The following is a 7,077-nucleotide window of genomic DNA, read 5'->3' on the forward strand; positions in this document are numbered from 1 at the left end:
TGACCTTAGAAGCTGTGAATTCTGCATGAGAAAGCAAAGAGCGAGATTGCATACCTGGATGTGGAATGCATATGTGAGTCATGAAAAACAGATTCCTGAAGAACTACTTACCATCTTGATAATAAGCATGATAGAAAAATATAAGAGACTGTCTGCCAGAGGGGAACCAGTTCCTCAGACTTTGCAGTGCACTTGTTGACTCCTTGCCATACCAGATTAGTAGTCAGAATGCAGAACTGTCTGCAGTCACTTCACTGCACTTTCTGGATGTTCCATTCACAAGAGTTTGCCATCTGACCTGCAGTACTTTATTAATTTCAGACTCAGAACTGCCAATATTCATCATTCCTTTCTTACAACTGTCCATTTATTTCTGCCCTGTGGTCCCAAAAAACATCTGACAATTCCTATTTTTCCCGCTTTGCATCCCTCCGCTTATTTCTATTACAGGATATTCACTCTTACCCTATTCTCTGTTTTTTTTTTCTAGTTCTGGGTGTTCTCAGTAATGTTCCAGAGTCCGCCATTACAGGCTGAAGTGTCCCCCAGTTCTCTGTTGCTATCAGTTTTCTGATCTGTGGCATCAAAATCAGCCAGTGGGTGTGCTTTTAGTTACCTGGCACTATCCTGTCCTCTGAGGAGTACAGCCTAGGGGTAGGATGCAGAAATTCACTGATTATGATCTTTTGGTCCATTTCCTTTCTTCCCTCCATTGGCTCCTTCTTGCCTCAAGGCCCTCACTGCTCCATCTTAGGAATGACTTTATAGCCACCTCCACCCCCCTATTACAAATCCAGTGGGGTTTTGACCTCACATCGGGGAGTCATCTGATGTAGACAGCGATAACCTTCCTGGTGCTGCCACTGGTCCTGTGCTTCACTGGACCGGAGAGCTGCTTTACTAGATTTCATGCACCAGCTCTTTCAGCCTGGCAGGGGAAAAAGCATACATTAACTAGTTTGTCTTATCCCCCTCCCCCCAGCCCAATCTGAGAGAAGTTGCCAATATGCTGTGCTGGCTTGAGAATTTTGATTTCTTTACACCTCACACTGGGTCACATTGCTCAGGTAGCTAAGGCAGGAAAGCATGAAATATGAAATAAAATCCCCTAGAATGAGAAAATATTGTTATGACTGGTTTATCTGATTGTTTTAATTTCTTCATCTCTCTCATAAGTTGCTAACCCCCAACTCCTCTGGTCTACTGTATGGATAGGAGAATTCATCTAAACTTCTTTTCTACATCAAAGGGTCTACTTGAGAGGTATCCAAATGCAGTCCTTCAGACTACACCAAGAATTCCCTCTGTTGGGTACAGGAATGCGGCTGCGTCTCTTGGTCTGGTTAGAAAAGGGCAGCTATAGGCAGGAATCAATTGTCCAGTACTGTTAGTGTGACTGTAAGCAGAACAGGCTATGATGAGAGGAGGACCAGAAGAGGTGAAGTGAGATGTGAACGGAAGCCAATCCTCTTCAGAAGCAGAAGGTGGTGTTAACCTACCAGTATGCAGAGTCGGGGAGCCCAAGCCTGAAAAGATTCATTTCCACATATGTTTAGCTCAGACTCAGTATCCAACAATGTCAAATTATCTACGTTTTTCTATTCCTTCTCCAGCGCTATAACCAGGGGAGTATCTGTCTCCATCCTGTATCCTAATATCACTCCATTTCTTGAACATTACTATCCACTTATAACTCAACATCTTAGACTTATTTACAGCTAAAAATAATTTTTGATTTTTTTTGTCTGGTTATTGATGTAGTTATTTCAGTTAGGGGCTTATTTTTCATCAGTAGAATTAATCGATTGTACAGAGATTGTATAATATAGAGGAATCTCTGCCTGGAATCTCTGCCTTCATATAGGATGGCAGTACTGAAGAAGTGTGATTTCATTATAGGACTAGAACTGACATGAAAAAAAAATCAATGGTATTTTAATTCTTTCCTTTCAACCTTTTTCTTACTCTTTCTTGCACTGAATGCACAAAATTGAATAGACAGAAGTGTTTACCCACCAGGCACACGTATACACATGCAAACCACTTTGTATCAAGGATGATCCTGGAGAAATGTATATGCAAGGTCTGAGAGGGACAGCTGAATATCCTACTGCTGACAGCCACACTGAGTAATAACCTTTTGCTAGACAGTCAGTTCTGTTGTATACTTTTTTACTTTTTTTTTTTTTTTTTTTTTGTAATTTTGCTTTCTGATTTTACAAACTCTTCAACTACAGAGCTGTATTTAAGGAGCTCTTTTAGTAGCTTAAAACTCTATCATTCTGCATTTCATCTCAATACATCTTTTTTCTATTTCAGTTACACATATACATTTGCTGATAAACATGTAACCACGAGTAAAGAAAAACTAGAGTCAGAACTCTTTAAACTTGGGGGAGGTGTGCATATTTGCCCTGGCTCTTTTTAAGGCCACAGCTTCCTATTAACTTTATAGTGTACAGTGCTCAAGTAAGAGAAGTCTAGCCTTCCTCCTTTCTTCTGCAATCATTTATTTCTACTGTGTAGCCCCAGATTAGTGTTTGTGTGACTGCACAGTGAATTGAATCCAAAACTCACCCATCAGAGAAGTAACCTAACAAATCAATGTATTTAAAATGGCTTCATCACCTAATCTGCCTCATTAACTGAGCCACATGAACACTAATGTTAAATAAGAAAAGATGTATGAACAAGKGCCCTGTGGCAGGGTCCTTTGTTGAGGCAGGAACCTAGTCATATGCCAGCAAAAATATGTCACCATGACCTCAGTACTAGTGTGAGTTTCCAGATCTGGGATCTATTTACTCACCTACTTTGGCTAAATAAAGAATTTCAGAGGTACAGATGAGGGCTTCAAAAGTATTCCACATTCCTTGTGAGGAATGCACAACACCTTAGGTATACAGTATTACACTGACTTGGGTACAGATTCTTTTAGCTCCTCAGAGAACACTGTAGGGAGTATGCCCCAAGAAGTAATTTTACAAGGTACTACAGGACTGAAAATTCCATGTTCCTATCCCACTCTCTCTTACCCTGCCCAATATCTGTCTTCAGATATACTGAGTCTTCTGTCCTCTTCTATATTAAAGTGTATACCTACTGATTGGAATATTGATCTCACTCCATGCAACACACCACTCAGCAGGGGGCAGTATCTGGGGAATTTACACAGGTAAGTATGCCATTTAGTTCAATGAGTGTTTCTGAAAAAATAATCTTGTTCCTGAAATCTTGTTCTGATCAGCACTCTGCACACTAAGTGTAAAATCTTTTGAAGACTAACTGGAAAAATCCTTTGAATATTTTGGACAGCAAGGTGAAGATAACCAAGACCACAACCTAGCATAGAGGTCTTAATGTCCTGGACTGAGTTTCATAGGCCTGGAAGAATTAATATCTTCAGCCTAAATTTCAGACAGAGTTGAGCACTTCAGGAAAATATATATATATATATATATATATATATATATATATATATATATATATATCTTGAATAGAAATACCATTATTAAGAGATTAACAGTAGGGAGAAAGGGGGAAAATACAGTCAGTGATAACATAAAGCTGTCTGTTATGTCATAAAATGTGGAAGATACTTGGCACAGCAGATGACAGTGAGGTTAAATGTGAGTTTGAAAATAATTAGAGAATTGTCCCCAGGCTATATACTGGAAAGTCATCATCAGAATCCTAAAATGTAGTCCAGATAGAAGTGGGCAGTTTCATTCCAGCAAAGGTTAATGTCAGGGGTAAATATGATGTGAGTTAACATTTTTTTTCCATCTACAGAATAGGTGCTTTGTAAGAGCCTCTGCTTCTGCACTAATGGTGTTAGATCACCATCTAGAGGACATTTTACAACACAGGCTTGTTATTTGATTTATTTATTTATTTCTCTCCACAGAGGCCATGTGATACCAACAGCACAAAATACCAATAACTGGTTAACTGCAGAAGTGGGAAACGCATAACATTCTTCCTTTCCCTTCATACCTCTCCACCTGCATCAGCCTCATAAAATACCATTTTCCAGTTTCATTCTGAGTTACTTGTGGGCATCATGTTTAAGGAGTTGCTACAAAAGTATTCACGATGAAGCATGATTTTTCACATCAAGTGGTCTCCTACTGCTATAAGCTAAGCCTATGAAGGGCTCTTTTATTTTATCTCTTTTTGACGTTGAGCAAAACCATATTCTAACAGGTCCACAAAAGCTTTCATATTTTTCTGTGCCTTAGGATCTTTTTAACTAGCTGTAAGGCAAAGTCTGTAGTGTTTCTGTCTAACAGACTATGAAATCTTCATATGTCAGAGAGCCTGGTGATGTAACAATGTGCCACGAGGAAGACTATGGTCTAGAGAAATACTGACTCCACTTACTCAAAGGGCTGAGGAGCAGAAGTATCTCCCGCTGGACAGGAAAATTGCATGAGGGATACTCCAACTCTGATGCTTTCATTGGGATTTACAATCTATCTGATGTCCGTATTCCTGGCCACTTACTGCCTAGTCTTCTCTGATGCCTTCCTAGCACCAGAAAACCAGGAAAACAGTCCTTCAACAGGTGAGAAGAGGGGCTAAAGTGAGAGATGGGAAAAAGGGGAGAGCAAATAAAGACAAAATGTGGTGATAGAGAAGCACTGAAGCTACAGATGGTGGATGGACATAGAAGATGAGTTTTGCAAAGAAAAAACAGAAGAGGAATGAAAATGTCAGGGAGCAGCAGTGCTTGGCTGCTTCCTAAGGGATGGGAAACAAGCAGCAAGCTGTGATAATGAGGCCTCACCAGCCAGGACCAAGTCCACACAGACCCTGACCAAGGCAAGCAGGGCAGGCCTGGGAATAGTAGTCAGAGTCAGTCAAAAGATCATCAGGCAAGTCCGTGATGATGAGGCAGGTCCTCATCGTGAAGGACTGAAGGGTTCGAGCTGCCCATGAGGAGCTTTGAAGGCCATGCAGGCTTGAGAGGAAAGGTCCATGCCATTCATTTGGAGCTTTGAAGGCTGGGCAGGCTTGAACAGAAGGTCCAAGCTGGCCCTCAGGAACATTGAAGGTCAGGTGGGCTTGAGAAGAATCCAAGCCAGCCCTGAGGAGCACCAGAGGTTGAGCAGCCCTAGGGACTGGAGGTTCACTCAGGATCCTAGGGCTGGGTAGAGAGCTGCACTGTGCAGTGATCAGTGCATAGAGCCAGGCTGGCCTCTCAGATGGTGTTACAGGGGTTAGGCCCTACTCAGCTGTGGGCCTAGCTCCATGGTATTCAGGCTGGTCCTCAAGAAAGCGCAAGCTAACTTTCAGGTAGCAGCTAGTCCCAGCTGCTAAGGAATGAGGGCTAGAAGCCAAGCTGCTATTCAGCAAGATAGGGGTAGAGGCCTAACCAGACAGGGTCCAGTCAACATAATCCCTGAGTAAAGCAAACAGGGCAGTCCTAAGGAGGGTAGTCAGGGTCAATCAAGAGTTCAGATCATCAGGCAAGTCCATGATTACGATGCAGGTCCAATGTCAAGCTGCAGAATGCAGGTCATCAAGGCAGGGTCAGAATCAGGTCTATTGACAAGTAAACAGGGTCAGACACAGCCCAGTGGCTGCCACATAAGTCCAGAAGGATGAGAGAGGTCCAAGGCCAAGCCAGGAAATCAGTCCACAGGTCAGGGTCTGGATCAACAGGGTCCATGGCAAGGCACAACTCTGAGAGCTGGAACTGGAGAGAGGTACACCTACAAACACCTCAGACAGGAACTGAAGATCCAGGCCAGACCTTAATAAATGGGCAGAAGGTGGGGGAGGATGCTTCAGGTGAGGCTGGATAGAGTCATTAAGGCCTCTTAGGGCACTCAGGGTCCTGAGAAGATGAAAGAAAGACTCTGAGGCCATTGTTGTAATGGAAAAGTGCAGGAAAGCAAAGAAAGAAGATGTAATGGAAGGAGAGTGAGAAAAAGGAGGGGAAAAAGATTTCAAAAGCCTTTCTCAGAGCCAAGAAATGATTCCTTTTTCATTTAGAGAGTGCCCTTCTCATTGGGCCCTGTACTTGTCCTGTACAGCGTCTTTTATTCATAATGAGTTTCTCATTCTTTTGGGGAGACAGTCACATTTGCCACTRCAAATGCATTCTTTCTCATGCTGCCTCTCCTAGTACTACTCATGGAATGCAATCTAATAGTAAAGTTCTCTGTACAGAAACCGAAAGTTATTTAAAGTAGTGGCAGGAGGATGTGGGCACTTGGTTCAAAGCACAGCTTCCTCACAGTGTAGTGGAACAAGGGAAACAAAAGTCCTGTGAAAGTCTTTGGGCAAGAGTTATGAGTTTTTCTAAGGAAGAGAAAAATTTTCACAAGATCCTACCTGTGATATGAAACAGGGTTCCCAACACACAACTTCCTCTGAGATCACACTATTGCTTGACAGAGCAGTATCTTAAATGGTTTAAATTGCCCTGTGGCAAACCAGTAACCACTGCCTCTAATGCCTGAATAAAATAAAATAAAATAAAAAAGACTGACTGGCTGTACCCTGGAAAAGACAAGAACTCCCAGTTGTGTCTGCTAGATTTGGAGCAATGGCTCCAAGATCTGGCACCCTTTCTGAAGAGGTCAGTTCCTCTTGAAGTGACAACAGGTCCATCTACAAAAAAAAAAAAAAAAAAAAAAAAAAAAAAAAAAAAAGAGGTTGTGGCTTGTGATGTGCTGGCTATTCAAGCACTGTCTGAGACAAGCCTCTTTCTGTCTTTCTGCTCCTTCCACTGACCACCGTTCTCCTGGCTGCCATGAAGCAATGAAATTGAGGAATAATAATGAGATGTAGTCCTAGCACAAACCATGCCCAGGAAATAGGACCAAATTTCATTAATTCAGGGAGAATAGTCTGAGGAGTGGGACCAACATGTGAAAAGAGACAGCAAGATAGGCAAAAGCCAGGGAGGAAGCGTGTTGAAGAGGATGAAGGGAAACTGGTAAAATATAAGAGTGAGAAAATAAGGAAAGGGAAAATCAATAGAAGAAAGAGACTTTTAGCAAGATGATWGGAAGGACTGTATTGAGAGAAGGAGACAGGAAAAAAACTGCAGGAGAAAGGAGAATG

The sequence above is a fragment of the Rhea americana genome, unplaced genomic scaffold (genome assembly GCF_003343005.1).
Source record: "Rhea americana isolate MKP2758 unplaced genomic scaffold, rheAme1 scaffold_92, whole genome shotgun sequence".
Taxonomy (NCBI): Eukaryota; Metazoa; Chordata; class Aves; order Rheiformes; family Rheidae; genus Rhea; species Rhea americana.